This window comes from Ambystoma mexicanum, chromosome 11 (genome assembly GCF_040938575.1).
Source record: "Ambystoma mexicanum isolate Mex_15411 chromosome 11, UKY_AmexF1_1, whole genome shotgun sequence".
Lineage (NCBI taxonomy): Eukaryota > Metazoa > Chordata > Amphibia > Caudata > Ambystomatidae > Ambystoma > Ambystoma mexicanum.
In genome coordinates this window covers 1,109,309,402-1,109,327,535 of record NC_090934.1, presented here as the reverse complement: position 1 = coordinate 1,109,327,535, position 18,134 = coordinate 1,109,309,402, and the positions used below count along the sequence as shown (strand labels likewise).

General features: G+C 46.0%; 1 protein-coding gene across 2 annotated transcripts in view; it reads left to right on the top strand.

Moving 5' to 3' along the window:
- ACSBG1 (acyl-CoA synthetase bubblegum family member 1) overlaps positions 1–18,134 on the top strand; it is a 1,203,629-nt gene that overhangs the window by 250,931 nt on the left and 934,564 nt on the right. The window lies entirely within an intron of this gene.

The following is an 18,134-nucleotide window of genomic DNA, read 5'->3' as shown; positions in this document are numbered from 1 at the left end:
ATTTGGTATTCTATTGTGTTTCATAAATGCACCCCCCTTTGAGAGTAAATTGCCATATATTGTGTTCCATCTTGCCCCTAACTGAAGACCTTGCATCGTTTTACATTGTCACAAATATATCTCTGAATGCGTATGCTTTTTTTAAAAAGTTATACTCTGTGCAAGCAATGGACTAACTCTGCTGAAAATGTTGTAGGGACATGAAAACTGAAGAAAAGGGGTGGGGTGAAGGGAGGGTGGATGGTGGCTCTGAGGGATCGTTTTGGCCAAATTGCTAAAAATAAATAGATTGAATGGTAGATTTGGCTGAATTCGGTCATCCCCATTAGTTCGAAGCCGAAGATACCAAACATGAAGAGCAGTGGTTGCACTGGTGGCCCCCTCAGCCCATGTTTGGTATTTTTGGCTTTGGCGGTTGCGGGATGTTCCCTGCTTTTTCAGCATTGGTGGCAGGGGAACCAACCAAAAAAAAGAAGAAAAGGGACGCTGCAGCGTCAGATCCGACCCGCGTTAAAGCGATGGATCTGATGCTGCAGGTTACAGAAGAGGCAGCGGGTGGAGAAAAGTTAAGTGGGGGGGTTTATGGGTGTACTGGCAGTTTGAGGGGACATGGGTTTGGTTTTTGTACCGAGGTAAAAACGTATTTGCAGCAAAAATTACTACGGTTAATTCCACTGTGACTTTGTACGTCGGTCAAACAACCTAAATCCCTGAGGGACAACACTAAACTACTACACCACAAGTGTCCATTGCTGATGCTCTGTTATAACTTTCATAAGACTGGTGGTGTATCTTTAAAATTCAATTGGGCTCCCACACACTTTCAGCCGGCCTGCCAGGCACCCAGTGACACAACATAACATTCACAAACTTAATTCCACTAGAACATACAAACAATGCCTTATTTATCATTCACACTCTCACTCACACACAAATGCACCCAGCACCTCCACTGACATACACTGTGTGCACACAACTTTTATATGTACATTTACAATAACACATGGAAACAGTGGCACAACGTCCATTGAGCAGACGAGACCAGACTTTATCTCACCCTGATACTTGAAATTTTGGGCTACGTTGACTTGACCTAGCTGAACCATAAATCCATGGCCGAAAAGGACCAGATTCACTGGAATGTCAGCAATATGCCTGATTTTTCCTTTCTTTCAAAGGCAGAAACCATTGGTTAACGTTGTGCAGTGGGTGACCAAGTATAATTGGTATCAGGTAATAATATCGCCACATATATGGTCGCTGTAAATAATATCGCCGGGAAAATGCTGTGGCGATATTATTTGGGTGACCAAATATATGGCGACAGGGGCAAAAAAAAATAATAAAAATAAATAAATAAATAAATATTTGGTGGTTGCGGGGGTGTCCCCTGCATGTTCCATGCAATAATGTTGCCACAAAAAACGACCATTTTTTGGCGATATTTTTGTATGGCGATATTTTTGTGGGGACATTATTACATGGAACCGTATAATTGGTATAGAATTTTAAATGCCATATATCTCCAAACTTGGGTTCTGCACAGCACCTTATATGTCTATGTGCTGATAGATTTTTTCTACAAGATTGTGACTGATTAAAATTAAGGTATGTTTTCCTGTGTTCAAATGGCTCCAACCAGTGGAGTACCGAGTGGAAGAGTTGCAAGGGGGTGGTTAAGGCACCCCCAATATCTCTTTTGATAGCCAGGCCGGGACATTTGTCACTGGGACACTTCTCCCATTCGGCATCTCAAAGAGGGTGCCAACGGCAAAAGTGTCCCGCTGGCAGGACAACATGTGCTGACCAATTCCTGCTCAGCACGCTCATTGTCCCGGCAGCAGGACACCTTACCCGTTCTGAATGGTGGAAGTGTCCCACTGGCAGGACAATGTCCCAAGGAGCTCCGGGCAGCAGAGGGTCCTCACGTTGCTCAGTATCAACAGAGTATTACAATGTGAGCCATTAGGCACTGACGGGAGGGAGGGGGTACTATTAGCAGGGACTTTTGTCCCTTTAGAAATGTGAATGGGATGAAATGATCAGAAGTGAGAAGGGTGCATAATGTTGCATGCTTTATGAAATAATCACTATGGCTTTAAAATCCAAGGAGGATTTGTTAGACTCACATTAATTTGCATGATCCCATTGTGACTTTGCATGCAGAATGGAGAGAATTAAACTAAAGCCACACTCCCATTGCTCAACATATTTCTATGGCTATGTATATAGTGTATGGTTAGTTTACTATGAAAGGCTAGTTTATTATGTAATCTGGTTTTCTTCCAATGCATTGCTATAAATAATGATATGTTGTAAAACCTTAATATATATCTATATGAACTAAGCCTGGAAAGATGTGCACGGTTACTTAAATTGTCCACATGCCAGTTTCACCATTTAACCAAGTGAGTGATCCTGAGCAAATCATTTAATCACATTGTGCCTTATCTGCAGCTCTGTAAAGTGATTCTGATTCACTTCAAAGCTTATGTTACTGTATCATGCTATTATAATGGAAAAGCCTAATGACTATAGAGTTGCTCCACAAATAACAATAGTGCAATTTAGGTATTTTGCACCACAAAGTTATTTATCACTTGGCTTATTTATGGCAACTTATTCTAAAGTCACTTCCATGGTGCCTCCAAGTATCAAAGCCTGATGATGCGTCTTGCAATGTCCTTTTCTGTGAAGTCACTTCTGTTGGTGCAATCCATATAATAATTAGGAAGTTGGCATGTATTTTGTATCCGAGGGCTTGGAGAGAGCACCCAAACAAACATACACAAACACAATTACATTTTTTTTAAGGTACCTCTGCTCTGCTTTCAAATACCACCCGGGCCACGTCTCATGTTACACCACCTAACCTCTTCGCACTCATGCGCCTCCAGAAAGAAACCAGGAAGCTGAATGAGCTTCCTTGTTCCTGTCTGTGCGTCGCATGAACATGAAGCCGGAAAGTGATGCTCTGTGCCGCTGGCCCCGGGAAGTGCTGCCGCTAGCGTGACAGCACAGGTGCCAGGCCCTGAAACACCCAGTTCAGCACCCTGGCTACTGACTTTGAGTCAGGCCAGCCAGGGTGAGGGACTGAGCCATGCAGGGCATCCTAGCCCTGAATGTGATGTAGTGCAGCTGCCAGGAATCTCTGCATTATGTGAGGAAACAGCGCAAGCCTTGCTGAGCACCCCAGCCGTGCTGGAGCTGTCCATTTACATAATTGATGTTTTCAGCCCCATGCCTTCCCTCCAAAAGATGGGGGGCAAAAAGGCATGCTACAGAAGTTGGGGGGGGGACAAAACCCCCAGCCTCCCCCTATAATTACGCCCATGTTTGCAAGGGTCAACATTTGCACTCAGCACTAGCTATTGAGGGGTGGTGGTTTTCTCTTAGTGAGTGTGGGGTGGTGTACTGTGGCGAATGCTGGGGGTTGGGTGACATTTTGTGCCTGGCTCGTGCCTTGTAACTGGAAAATGCTGAGCCCTGCTCTTGGTGTTCATGGATAGGCATCACTAAAAAGCTAATTTCATTGCTGTATACTGTGCCCCCTTGTAGTTTGCATCTAGGTAGTAGAAAATACCCAGACAAAAACATGCCACCCCACCATTCCACATTCCACACTTCCTTAAAGTAAAAGCGCACTATGTTGTATTATCTCTTTACATGCACCAGGTCACCCTGAGGTAAAAGATACCCAACAGCATTGAAACATTATTAGCATCAGCATGTTAAAGCAGCTCAGAACTCATTGTATAACATCAGCAAAAGAAACAACGGGACACGCAAGGATAGACAGCAGAGTCACAAGGGAAGTATCCTACAGGCGCTATACAAAAACAATCTGCACACCCCTGTGGGAGAAAGACTACAAGCCAGATGCAAAACCTGCTTTGTTTCACCATACATTTTCACCTACCAACACGCCAAGGGCCCTTCATGCAGCACACCACGAGAAACAGCTCTGGAAAATGAATACATGACCACCAAAACCTTCGGGAAAAAAACACAGCCAACCTCACACGCAACCAACCAAGAATACCATTTTAGATTACCAACTTGGAAACCATGGCCTTCTCAACATGACACAGACGCCACAGACCACATGACATTAACAAGAAACCTCAAACTATACACTCCTTTTATCGCCACAGACCACCCAACAACCACTTTCTTACTAGAATTAGATGAAATAAACAACCCAATCTGTAACCTACTGGACCTGTTCAACAACATAAAATCAGACTCGATGCAACTGCGCACCCCACAACCAATCAACCATCTGACAACTTGGATTCTGGTTTGCACACAGACCATGGAAGGAATGCAAAGCATTCAATGCCACTTACACATCATCCAGAGGCAGACGGCATGATACACCATAACCTGATCAATGCCTGCTCCTTTTCTAAACACAGAATGGAGATTCACAAAATTATTAGTGAAGCAGGAATCACCATGCTGTTCAAAACAGAAGCCTGGCTGTCAGAGGACTATAAGGTAATAGCACACAAATGTATCCCCACCAACTTCAAACTTATCCAGTTAACTGGACCAGGAAAAGAGGAGCAGCATTGCGGTGGCACACAAAGAACACCTCAAAATATTAACTTCACACAACATGGACTTCCCAGACTGTGACAGACTCCTGATCCACCTCTCACTCAACCACCAAACAAACCTTTTGAATTGATTGTGTCCTCCCACGTATTCCTCATCTTTACATATCTTCCCTTCCAGCGTCAGCAGCTTTGGAATTTATTTTTCGGTCCTGTGCATCGATGCAGTCGACTTGATGTCCCTCGAAGGCCTCTGCCTTGATGACGACATCATCAGCGTTATAAATAATGCGCACTGCCGCAGTTACTTCAGTTCCAATTTTCCGCGATAGCTTACTCTTCAAAGATTACGGCATGCTTTCGGTTTGCTCATGAAACGGCAACATTCAAGTAAAACGTCCTCTTCATCGACCCCAAAGACTGGGTTTAAGAAGTGCAAGATTGCAATACCAAGATGTCGATAACAGATCCACATAGGGTCTGTCTATGGTGTCATGGTGTCGAGCACAGGATGGCAGACTGCGTGTCATGCCAGTCAATTACAGGTAAAGTGCTGAAGGAGCGCAAAGGGAAGTTAGCTGTGCGTAGGCCCCCTATGAAATCCCCTTTGGTGACACCATCGAAAAGGCATTCGACACAGATGAAGATGTCTAAGAATCATTCTTGTTCCCAAAACGGTTCGCAACACTCCTCATCTTCATCTAGGAAGATGAAAAAAGGTGCCACAGATCTCCTTCCTCATCCTCTGACTCCTCGCCAGAACAGAAAATAGCCTGCCCAAGTAAGTCGGCGACTACGGTCGAATGGGAGGTGTCTAGGCAAGAGATGCTCAAGAACTTCGAGAAGGCGGCCCTGGCCCCCTCGACAGAGAAAACAAAAAGTCATGTTCCTGTCGCGCTATCAAAAGCCGACAAGGAGAAGCCCATGGGCAAGTCCTGAACACATTTGAGCCCGGGAGAGAAGCCTTCGACCCCCTCAATAACCTTCGAGGTCTCGATCGACGATAGGACCAGCCTTCGTCTGCCGAAGACCCCATCGAGTCAAGTGTCGAGTCCTTCGAGGACTCCATGGATGCCGACAGCATCACAACCTTACATTCTGTCAAAGGAAAAAGAAAAAAACATTCAAACCACTCCCTAAAAAGGAGTTATTTAAGTCCTTAACTTGTATATTTGAGGAACATGAGCCACCCGACAAGGATACACCACCCTTCAGACGTGAGTATAGAACACCTAATGTTTGTGAGGCCCTCATTTTGGAGGAATCTAGAATGAAGGACCTCTATGACAATGTACAGACAGCAAGTGGCATTGATACATCGCCAGAGCTGAAATTTGACAAGCCAGACCCAAAGCATGCAGATGCTTCCCTAGACAGTTAATGTCTAGGGTAATGTAATCTTTGGGATGTGGCAGGCCAGCCCCTCTGTTTGAACAGGATGATCTAACTGACATCTTGGATAAAGGACCACAAAAGGACACTGTATTGCCTTTTCACATTGCCTTGCAAAAGAAGGTTAAGGCAAATTGGGAGCCACCGGATAGAAGTACTGCTGTCAACAAAAACTCACCAAAAAATACAAGCCCTGTTGTGATCCAGAGTTTTTTTCCAGACACTTGACACCGGAAAGCTTGATCCAAGCGGCAACTTCCATGTCCAAGCAAGCAGCATACCCCACCATACAGCCAGAGACAAGGTGTTCTTAGCCGGATGTATGGCACTAAAATCAGTCAATGTCACTCATGCACTTGCAATATTCTCGTTCACCATGTGGGACTGTATCTCCATAGCAGCTGAGCTCATTCCGGAGGGAGAAGAGAGAGATGGCTTCCTGAACATTGAGAGAGGCGGAAAGGAGGCGATGTGAGTCTCTTCAGTCAGGTTTGGACTCTGCAGATAGCACAGGTTTGCATGGTTAAAGGAAGTCGAGATTTGCACCAAATGTGCAGTCCAGACTGCTCAGCATTCCCTTTGACAGCACTCAGCTGCTTGGCAGCAAGACTGACGAGAGCCTGGAGAAGCTGCAGAGCTCGAATGCGGCAGCTAAATCACTAGGCACCGCCATCAGACAGCCACAACCATCACACCGGAGTGGACCAGCTTGGAGGGGTAGGTCCTTTTGTTACTACTCCTCATTCAGTAGAGCAAGAGGACCGTTTGGTAAAAGGGGCCAAAGAAAGTTTCCTGGTGGTGGACATGGAAGAGGTGCCAAGTCCACCCAAGCAATGGCTGCTTTACCCTCAGCTGCTGCTTCTACCACCTCAAAACCTCTCTGAGGCCTTAATCCACAAAACCCTGGTGGTAGGCAGACTCTCTCACCATCTGCAAGAATGGTGGAGTATTACTTCAGATGCGTGGGTGTTGGAAACAGTAGCCCAGGGTCAAAGCCTCCCCTTTTTAAGAAGGCCTCAGGATCATCCACCGGGGAGCCACTTGTTCAATGTTCCAGATCCCTTCCGCTTGCAGGACATTCTGAACCTGGCAGAGAAAGGTGCTATAGAACCAGTACCTGTGACGGAGAGGAACAAAGGATGGTATTCTCCTTAATTCCTAATCCCCAAGAAGGACAGAGGATTGAGACCCATCTTGGACTTGAGATGTGTGAACAAGTTCCTCAGGAAGGACAAGCTCAAGATGGTCACCCTTTCTCAGATCCTTCAGGTCCTCCAGCTTCAGGATTGGATGGTGTCATTACTTTCATGTGCAGACTGGTGCCCGGAGCCCCTCCACGCACGGTGATTGCCAAGCTCATGAACTATCGGGACCGGGATACAATTCTCCATATGGCACGTTCAAACAGTTCAACCACCTATAACGGGAGCCGGATAGGGTTTTTTCCAGACTACACGCACGAGGTCCAAAAGGCCCGCCAGTCCGATGACTCCATCAAGCGTAAGCTGTCATCCCTGAGCATTAAATATGCACTTTTCTTCCCGGCCACTCTCAAGCTGTACCACAATAACACTGGAGCACAATCAGGGAAAGCTGGATTGTAGTTTGCAATTCAACCTGAAGTGTTAGTTAAAACATGGTTTTCTTGTGGAAACTTTCTAGTAATAACCAATGAACAACTAAATGTAGTGCACCAATGACTTACTCAAAGCAATACTGACCTCATGCACTTAGTAAAAAACCACCTCTTGGTTTTTCTCTCCTTAGGCAGATGGGGTGACGGCTTCTTCGATCACTCCGATACCCTGATCCTATGCAGACAGGCTTGAATAACTGGTCCTGAGGACGATGACAAACGAGTATCATCGAAACTGGTCGTCCTTTTAAACTCTGGATATTCCAAAAAACCAGCTGGGATACCATTAAGAAATTAAGCTTCTCTAATAGAGGAAGGATCCTCCTAAACTCTGTTGCTCTGTGGACTCCTATACTGAAACAAGAATAGAGTAGCTATGATCTAGAAACCAGACCACCAAAAATAATGCTGGACATTAAAGCCAGAATTGTCAAAATAACCAACTAGGAGCCCCCAACCACAGAAAAGGTTTTATCAATTCCGGGTGAACGATACCCCTTCACACACATATATACTTATGTGACTGCACATTCTTTTAAATTAAGCAAGTGATCTACGACTTGGGACCACACACTTCCTGGAAGGTCAATAAAAGAATAACGGTCCCGCGACCCATGGAAAATAGTTCCTCTTAGAAATGTGGCCCCAATGTTTTTCCAGACACTGACCTGTGACCTGTTACAACTATCACCAAGCAACACGTGGCTAACAGCCAACTTACCACAGCACCACGGACAGGATCCTTGCTACCCCCACCACCAGATGGACAGAAGACATCACCACCCCATACCCAAGGACGGTAGCCCACAACAACACTGTCCACGTGTTTCAAAACCTGAAGACGCATGGGATTGGCTCGAGACTCAGCTTCTATCCTCCCCAAGAACTAGAGATCACACACCGAGGAAGGAGAATGGCCGCAGCACCACGGTCCGGGGACAAACACCCATCCCAAGCATGGACAGCACAGAGCAAAACTCGGCTGGTAGCGTTGTAAAGACCTGAGGGCTAAAGTGACACTGGGTGACCCTCAACTGATCGAGCCGCTTTGGTGGAGAGCCCACACTAGTCCTCTTACTCTCCCTCCCCTTAAGCATGATACGCTTAACTTATGGGACATTTGTATCTAGATTGGGCAGCCCAGAACGGGAAGGAAGAGCAGTGGCCTAACCCCCTGGGGATCTCCCCAAATAAGTTCTTATGGTTTATGGTTATATGTTTGGGCGACAGGTGCTTCCGGTTGGGGGGGGGGAGTACAGGGTGGGGCGAGTTCACAGGTGTTGGCTACCAAGAATCACTGAACAAGAAGTCAAGATATCTGTTGCTGTTGGTGCTCGTTGCGCTGGGACGTGGTTTCCGGAGTCTTGGACACCCAAAATGTTTTGGTTTATGATGTGCAGTCTTTTGGCGGTGATGGGGTTGACTTGGCTGCTGTTTGGGGGGTGGGGTGAGGGGACCCATAGATCACACAATCCTCCTTGAATGTCAAATGCACTTAACATATTAACGGGTCACAAACTGGTCAGTTGTCTTTGCTGACATGGAATGTGAACGGCCTAGGCTCTAGCATCAAACGGAAGTTAGTGCTGCAGTATCTTAATCAGCACTCCCCAGACGTAGCCTTCCTCACAGAGACCCACCTGGCTGGAACGGAATGCGTTTTCTTTAAAAGATCCATTTATCCACACTCATACCAGGCAGGGTTTTTAAGTGTTGTGTGGGGTACAATGATACTCATTCATAAATGCATCCCCTTCCGGGTTAAAAAGGTGCGAACCGACCATAGCGGTCGATATGTCGCTGTGGTTGGCGATTTGTGGGGAGAACGGTGGGACCTTATTGCAATATACACGTCCCCCACACTCACGAACGATCTCCTTAATGACCTACGAATGATATTACTGGAGGAGAGAGTAGAGGTGTGTGCCTTGGGAGAAGACTTCAATGAGGTAATGGAGGTCGCCAGAGACAGATCACACAAGGGCATCAGAACTCGGGAGGGCCCGACTGTGCTACACAAATTTTCTGAAACAGCAGGGCTTTTGGATACATGGAGGGCTCTGCACACTAATGACTCTGGGTTCTCGTTCTATTCCCATGCACATAAGACAATGTCCAGAATTGACTATATCCTTATCCCCCGGAACACGTCCCACAGACTTACGCCCGCGGTCCCCCTAGCCAGAGGGATCTCAGACTACTCTGCCCTGATGGTAACCCTAAAAAGCAAACAACAGAAGCCAGACGCCACCTGGCGTTTGAACACTTATTACTTGGAGTGTCCCGAGATAGTCGAAGGGCTAGCAAACAAATCCAACCAATATTTTTAGCTCAACGCAGGCTCCATAAATTGTCCAATTACGACCTGGGAGGCATATAAAACTGTCCTTCGAGGGAAGCTATTTCCTTGGTGGCCGCCCACCGGCGGAGCCACACCCAGGAGATCACAGAAGCAGAAGGACAGGTTTCCGAACGTGAGACACAATTTCTGGAATTAGGCACAGAGGCCTCGCAAGAGGCCCTGGAAACGGCACAGGAGACTCTAAGAAATATAGCCCTGGACAATGCTGGGACCGCCCATTGGTCAATCCGGAGCCAGATTTATGAACGCAAGTTTAATGCTGGTAAAACGTTGGCCTGGCTGGAGTGACGGGAACAAAGCAAGGGCTATGTTCAAGCGATTCGAGCACTTGACAGGGACCTGTTGATGGCAGACTCTGACATAGCGGAAACTTTTGTTATATTCCCCCCCTGTTGTGGGCTCTGGGGCCGACCACCTGAATTTTCTCGATACGATTGAACTTGCGCATCTCACCACAAGATAACGGAAGATGAATTAGAATCCGCGCTCGCACAGATTCAAACTGGGAAAACACCAGGACCCAACAGTTTCACAGTGAAAACTTGGAAACGCCTCGGTGGCTCATTAATCACACATATGCACCAAATGCTCCTCCGGAGCAAAGAATTAGGCATCCTTCCTCCAGACCTTAGGGAAACCTGTATTGTGGTGATAACCAAGTCGGGAAAGCCTCCTGTTCAGTGTGCCTCCTATAGGTCTATTTCACTGATAAATGGGGTAGCCAAAATCCTTGCTCGAGCCCTGGCCAACAGGTTACTAGGAGTGATCGAGTACCTGGTCCACCCTGACCAGTGTGGATTCATGCTTAATAAGTCCACTCGTATGAATCTACGCAGACTCCAATTCGCCCTGGACCGTGCCCCAGAGATATCGGGCAACCTAGCCCTACTGGCGGTCGATTTTGAGAAAGCATTTGATTCCGTGGGGTGGGAGGCCCTGTCGGACATCTTGGAACAAATGAACTTTGGCCATGGCTTCATCTCCTGGACCAAGCTCTTATATGAATCCCCTGTTGCAAAGGTGAATGGTAGGTAGTCAGGGCCGTTCCCGCTGAGATGTGGGACCAGGCAGGGCTGCCCCTTCTCTCCCCTGTTGTTTCTTCTTGAAATAGAACCCCTTGCGATCAAGCTCTGTATGGACGGCAACTGGTCGGGTTTGTCTGGCTGGGGGGAGGGGAAGACTGTGTTTCGCTATATGCGGATGATCTCCTTATTTATCTCAGTAAGCCTGTAATCTCATGTCCAATCGTGTCCCAGACCCTCACGGACTACTAGCGGTTCTCCAGCATTAGAGTGAATAACCAGAAAACAGTGTACTTCCCAATCCAAGGGGGCGCGAATGCAATCCCTGAACCCTGTCCATACCCGGTTTCTGTCTGCGGTTTTACGTATTTAGGCATATGAATTGGTGCTTCGCTAGTGGAGTTCCTCCAACTGAGTGTCCAGCCAGTGCTTGATAGACTTGCCGCAGATATTTCCCACTGGCAGTCCTTACCACTGTCTTTAATGGGCAGGGCCGCATTATTTAAGATGATGTCACTCCCAAGACCCCTCTATGTTTTACAGAACGCTCCACTTCCCATCCTCCCTGGAATCTTCACATCAATAGACATATGTATACCTGCTCTACTATGGGGGGGTAAGCAACCTAGAATCGTACTTACGACACTGAAACGTTCAATTTGGGAAGGGGGGATAGAGTCCCATGCATCCGTACATATTACCTGGCAGCACCGACTAGGATTGTAAATGATTGGCTACACGGCGATAGTGCACTCCCCCACATCCGTACGGAACTGTCCACCATGTATCCGGTTTCCCCCCTCCAGGTCCTGTATGCCCCCCGGGACATGATGGGCAAAATTCCTCGGATGTCACTTCATATCTGCCGTACTTGGGAAGAAGCACACAAACACATTGGCTGGGCTCCAAGCCTACACTGGACCAACCTCTATGGCATAACGCACACCTCCCCGAGGTCCAAGAAATGGCGTGCTTGGGCAACTGGGAAAGGCTAGGGATACATACATTAGAGCAAGTAATTCAGGGAGGGTGCATTGTGGAGTTCAATACCCTGCAGGAACACTTTGATTTGAGACCTGGCGAACGCTTTAGATATATGCAACTCGTCCATGCCATGAATGTACAGTTCCCGAATCTGGAAGCTGACCCACCCTGCTCCCCTTTAGAAACCAATGTTCTCACGGAACATGTCCCCTCCAAGGTTACCTGCACGCTATACCAGGCTCTCAATTCCTTTGGCACTAAAGAACTCACCACATTGAAGGGGAAATGGGAAAGAGACATGGATAGGTTGGAACTGGAGGAATGGATGGAGGCTCTGATGTTCCCTTGTGAGATAGGTATAGATGCGAAGTTATGCCTGATCAGCTTAGGATACTGCACCGGTCCTACTATTCCCGTACAATGCTGGCCAGGTGGAGCAGGGCGGCGTAGGCATCTGCCTTCGATGCAAGCGTGAAAATGGCACCTTCTTCCATACAATCTGGGACTGCGCTGTGGTTCAGGCTTTTGGGCAGGCTGCACTGGCACAGTCTCTACGAGGGTGGGATCCCAAATACCGCTAGACCCAAAACTGATACTGCTCAGGATATGGGGAGAACTGGGCCATACTAAATATAGAAAACTGTCAGTGGCTGTGGCACTGGGGTGGGCAAGCGACTGATTGCTGCAAATTGGGGATCTGCTGGGGCACTGAGCCTAACCGATGGTCTAATGAAGTTACCAGGTGCACTTCCCTGGAACAGCAAATTTATACAGTGAGAGGATGCCCTCGCAAATATCAGAAGGTGTGGGGAAGGTGGATGGTCGATCAGTGAACCCCCTCTTCTTCCTCCTCCCTTCTTCTTCTCCACCCCGCCGCTCGAGGGGATCCAGTGCCTATGCAAAATGCAGAATACTTCTTCAGCATAAATGTAATCATCACCCGATTCTACTGCCTTTTCTTTATCCTTTATCTGTATGTTCCATGCATTTGTGAAAAACCAATAAAATGTTTTTTTTAAAAAGGAAAAAGATATCTACTCCCTTTGGGGAACCCCTCAAGTAGATCTGTTTGCAATCAGTGTCAACCGGAAATGCAAACTGTTCTGCTCCAGGGAATTTCCCCCAAGAGGAGCTCTAGGGTACGCGTTCGTAGTGGACTGGAAGTTTCCAATCCTGTATGCGTTTCCTCCAGTCCCTGTCATTCCTCAAGTGATCAGGAGGTTGGGAACGTTTGGGAAATCCATGATCCTAATTGCACAGGATTGGGTCACGAGAATGTGGTACCTGGACCTTCTGGACACATCCATCTGCCTGCCAATGCGTCTTCCACAAAGCGAGGACCTTCTCTCGCGAGAGGAGGGTCGGCTTCTCCATCCAGAGGGAAAGACACTCAACCTTCATGCATAGTTTCTGGGAGGTTGAGATATAAGGATTGGGACCTCCCAGAAGACGTAATGGAGATTTTGCTTTCAGCTAGAAGGCCAGCAACAAAATCCTTCTACTGCTGTCGTTCGAACAAATTCTGCAGCGGGTGCAGGGAAAGAAATGTGGAGCCATTTCAGTGCGATACACCTATAGTGTTGTCTTTCTTATTGCATTTGGTAAATCTGGCGCTCCAGATTGGAACCATCAAAGGGTCCTTGGTGGCGCTTTCGATCTTACACGCATGTCGGAAGAAGCTTCATATTTCAAAATGCCACTGATTATTCAATTTCTTAAAGGGCTCACAAATGTGTTCCCTCCTTTCCAATTTCTGGGCCTAGTTTGGGATTTAAATCTAGTGCTAAAATGTCTTATGTGGACTCCCTTTGAGCCGCTTCACTCATGTCAATTGAGACTGTTGACTTTTAAGACCATCTTATTAGTCGCTTTAACATCAGTCCACAGGGTGAGTGAGTTACAAGCATTATCAAGTAAACCACCATTTACAATGTTTTATAAGGACAAGGTGGTCCTGAGAGAAAAAAACCCACTTTTCTTCCAAAAATTGTATCAGACTTTAATATTATCAAAAAAGTATTCTGCCAACATTTTGTTCACCTCCGTGTCCTGATAAACAGAAAAAAGGCTACATAGACTCAACTGTAAAATGGCGTTTAGCTTTTATATATCACGAATGGCTAAAATAAGACACGATTACCAACTCATTGTGGGGTACAACGGACACAAATTGGGTCTGGCAGTCACAAAGCAAACATCATCCAGATGGATAATACAATGCATTACAGAACGCTACAGGCTTGCAGGAAAGGATCCCCCAGAAGGTCTGGGGGCTCGCTCCACAAGAAGCAATCGCTATATCTTCTGCCTTGCAAAGAGGGGTACTGATTAATTATATTTTTGCAGCATTCGTACCTTCACAAAACACTACTTCCTGGACTCTACTTCAGGCCAGGAAGGAGGATTTGGAAAGGTGGTTCTGCATTCTTTCCATGACAAAACATGAGAATGAAATTGGCAATTCGAAAATTCTCCCTCCCTCCTCCAAACCTTACACTGCTTTGGGAGTCTATCCAAAGATGAGGAATACGTGGGAGGACACATTCCATTCGGAGAACAAGCTACTTACCCGTGGTAATTTTCTTTCAACTGGATGTTCCTCCCACGTATTCCTCATTGCCCTTCCCACCCTAGCCCGCAGTAGAATTTCTGTGCATTACACCTTGCGCTTCTTCACTGTCTGATACTGTCTTTGACACACTAATCCTAGTAATTCTGTGGGAAGATGGCAAAAAACTGAACTGAAGTAACGGGCACTGCGTGAGTTATTTATACCTGCAATGACATCGTCCTCAAGACGGAGGCCCTCGAGAGACAACGAGTCAACCAAATCGACATACAGCGCCCTCAGGCAAAAATAATAATTCAGAAGCCACTGATGCTGGAAGGGAAGATATCTAAAGATGAGGAATACGTGGGAGGAACATCCAGAACATCCAGGGGTAAGTAACTTGTTCTTCCTTCCTATTTAGTTACAAACTACCATCATACAATCCATCCTTTGCAGAACATTTTTCAGATGTAATTGATAACCTAGTGATACAACAAAACATCTAACTGTTCAATGAAACTTCAACATTTGGTTCAAGGAGCAAACATAATTGTCACCAAAAAGCTTGAGCTCCTACACGGCCAGCTTTCACCTCAAAATAATAGTCAAAGGAGCAACACACACTGCAGGCCACGCCCTTGAGACAATATGAAGCAGGCCTAATAACCACCTCCCTACCAATTCAGGTACTCTGGAGTGATCATCTAATGATTCCTTTTACTATCAACATGCCAATGCATCAGCTCCCGACCCACAAAAGACAAACAGCCACTGCCAAAGGAAGGCGGAAAACTCTAAAGGAACTCTGATATCTTATAGAGGAGACCAAGCCCAGCTACAACGATCCAGAACGCTTACTGCCAGCAGACATTTTAACAACATTAGAAAAATGGATAACCAAAGCACTAGACACACTCAGCCCACTAAAGCACATCTTGCTCTCAGCACATCTCCCTCTCAGAAAGAAATACTTCAGCAAGATGGTTCACACCCCACCTACGTGCACTGACAAAAGAAATTGAATACTTGGAAAAACATGGAGGAAATACTACAACCTACAAGACAAGATCGCGACCCAAGAAAGATCTGCCACTGCAAGCAGAAATCCTTAACGCAATGAAAGAGTACTATTCTAAACAAGTCAATAATGCACCCCATCGGGAGAAAGAACTTTACCAAATCATTAATGGAAAAAAGCACCCGCTTCTTGCAGCAAAGTACCTTCATCTACCCAAAAACGATGTGATGATATCACCAACCATTTCAGAAGCAAAGTACTAAACATACAGCAAGCCATCAACGCAGCAATAAGGAACATAATTGGAAACAACATTCAGACCCAGTTGAATGACATTCAGCCCGCAACCCCACAGAAGAACAGCTTTAAACTTATATCTGCACCAGACTTTAAAACATTGGTGAAAATTAGTAACAAAGCTGATTTTAGATGTTCTGGTGGCATGGGTCAAATAGATCCTTAATGAGAAAACACCAGCTTCCTACTTTCCCAAATTAGTCACCTGCTTGCTTGAAACAGGAATTGTACTAAGTGTTTTCAAGACCGCCTACAACAAATCATGTCTATAAACACAGCTGGAGACCCAGAAGACCCTTCCAATTTTCATCCTATCTCAAAGAATAAGACATTGAGAAAAATTCTAGAGAGCTATGTATACAACCACATCTTGGAGCATGCAGAGTCTACTAATTTACTAGATTGCTCACAAGTTGGTTTCAGACTTATGAGAGGCACCGAATCAGCTCTAATTTTGATTTCAGATGACTTCAAAATCTCAGCGGTTGACAGCATCACCTCAGCACTCGTACTTCTCAACATCTCAGCAGCCCTCAACACGGTTAACCACATTACACTAATTAGAAGGCTTGAAGAATCTGCACTCCATAACACAACTCTACAATGGATGAGATTGCTCCTAATGGACATAACAGATATCACCTGGTTGCCCCCTTTCAGTTCAAACCCATTACCTGTGGTGTCCCGTAAAGATCAAGCCTCTTGCCACTTTAACATCTACATGACCCCTTTGATGAAGATCATAAAATCTTATGGGATCACCTGCTACAACTTTGTGGATGACACCCAAATCATATACAAAATGACAGATGACCGAAACTCCAGCACCACCTTCGGCAACTGCCTCAGGCAAATACATGAATGGATGATGGCCAAGTACCTAAAGCTCAACCCAGACAAAAGAGAAATAATGATAATCTCACCTCACACACCTGAAACATCCCTACCATGGCCTTTGGAAATGGGTAACTTCCCTAAACCATCTAAAGTGATCAAGAACCTAGGTATATTGATGGACAACAGACTCACTTTGGAACCCTAAGTCAGTGCAACATCCAAGTGCTTCTACCATCTCTATTCTATCTAACGGATTATGCCCTACCTCCCCTTCGCACACAGAGGGCTGGCCATCATTTCCCTGATTCTTCCAAGGATGGACAATGCAAACAGTATTTACCTAGGCCAGATTATCTCACATGAAACGTCCACAGATCCAAAACACAGCAGCCAGAATCCTACTCAGACTCAACAGGGGGGAACACATAACACCGGCTCTCAGGGCATTCCTCTGGCTGCCAATGTGGCAATCCAGTTGAAGGCCCTTTGAATCACCCACAGAGTACTTGAAGATCAAGGAGCAGAATCCTTCAAAGCAAAATTTCACTCTACCAAGCAACTAGACACCTAAGATCAAGAAAGGACATACTTTTAGAAACCAGGTGATTTTACAGAGAATGACACAGAGGCTCCATCTTTTCCACTCTGGTGGCGAAACATTGGAACGTGCTACCAAGGGAAAAAAGCACCCTTAAGGACCACCTGAAATTCAGGAAAAGTATTAAAGCCTTGCTATTGCATGCTTAACAGAACAACAGTTTAACCTACGCCCATCAAGCAGCAGAAATGACACACCTCAATAGTTTGCCTTTCATGCACAGACAAAACCTAAGGGAACAGCAAACTTGCCCCCGACCTTCTGTCCAGAACACATGGTTGGGCACTCAGGAAACTAAAACGACAGGAAGACATCACATCAAGATACTGCAAAATCCCTAAGAGAACGCCTTCCCTGACTCCCAGAATATCTAAACCTCAGCTCAGGACATGTTCAAAAATCAACCACAAAAGCAAACCACCTCTCACCATAATGCAACTGACAGCAAGACCAATTATTTTGAAATCCTATATAAACCTAAAGCACACCCCCAAACCTTTGACTAACCCTTTATTTTGTTCTACCCGACTCAGCCTACATATATGTAAACCATCCACTTATGCACAGCTTTAAACAATACCCTCTCCTCGTACTTCAAACATCACAAACGTGCACCCATAAGTACAACTGACATTCTCAGCCTCAGGCCAAATCATGCCGACCCTGCAGGCAAGAGGCCACCCCTCTGGACTCAAAGATTGTGATGCCTCCTATACTTCACACCTAGAAAGCTTACAAGCATGCAGAGCTTAGGGTACTTCTGATATGCGCCCTCAACACAAAACACTACAATCTTGTCTTTCCCTCTCGTCCCTACAAACAAACCCACACACTCTCTTCCAGATCTGCCTGAGCTCCTGAAGACCATGCAAATGGAA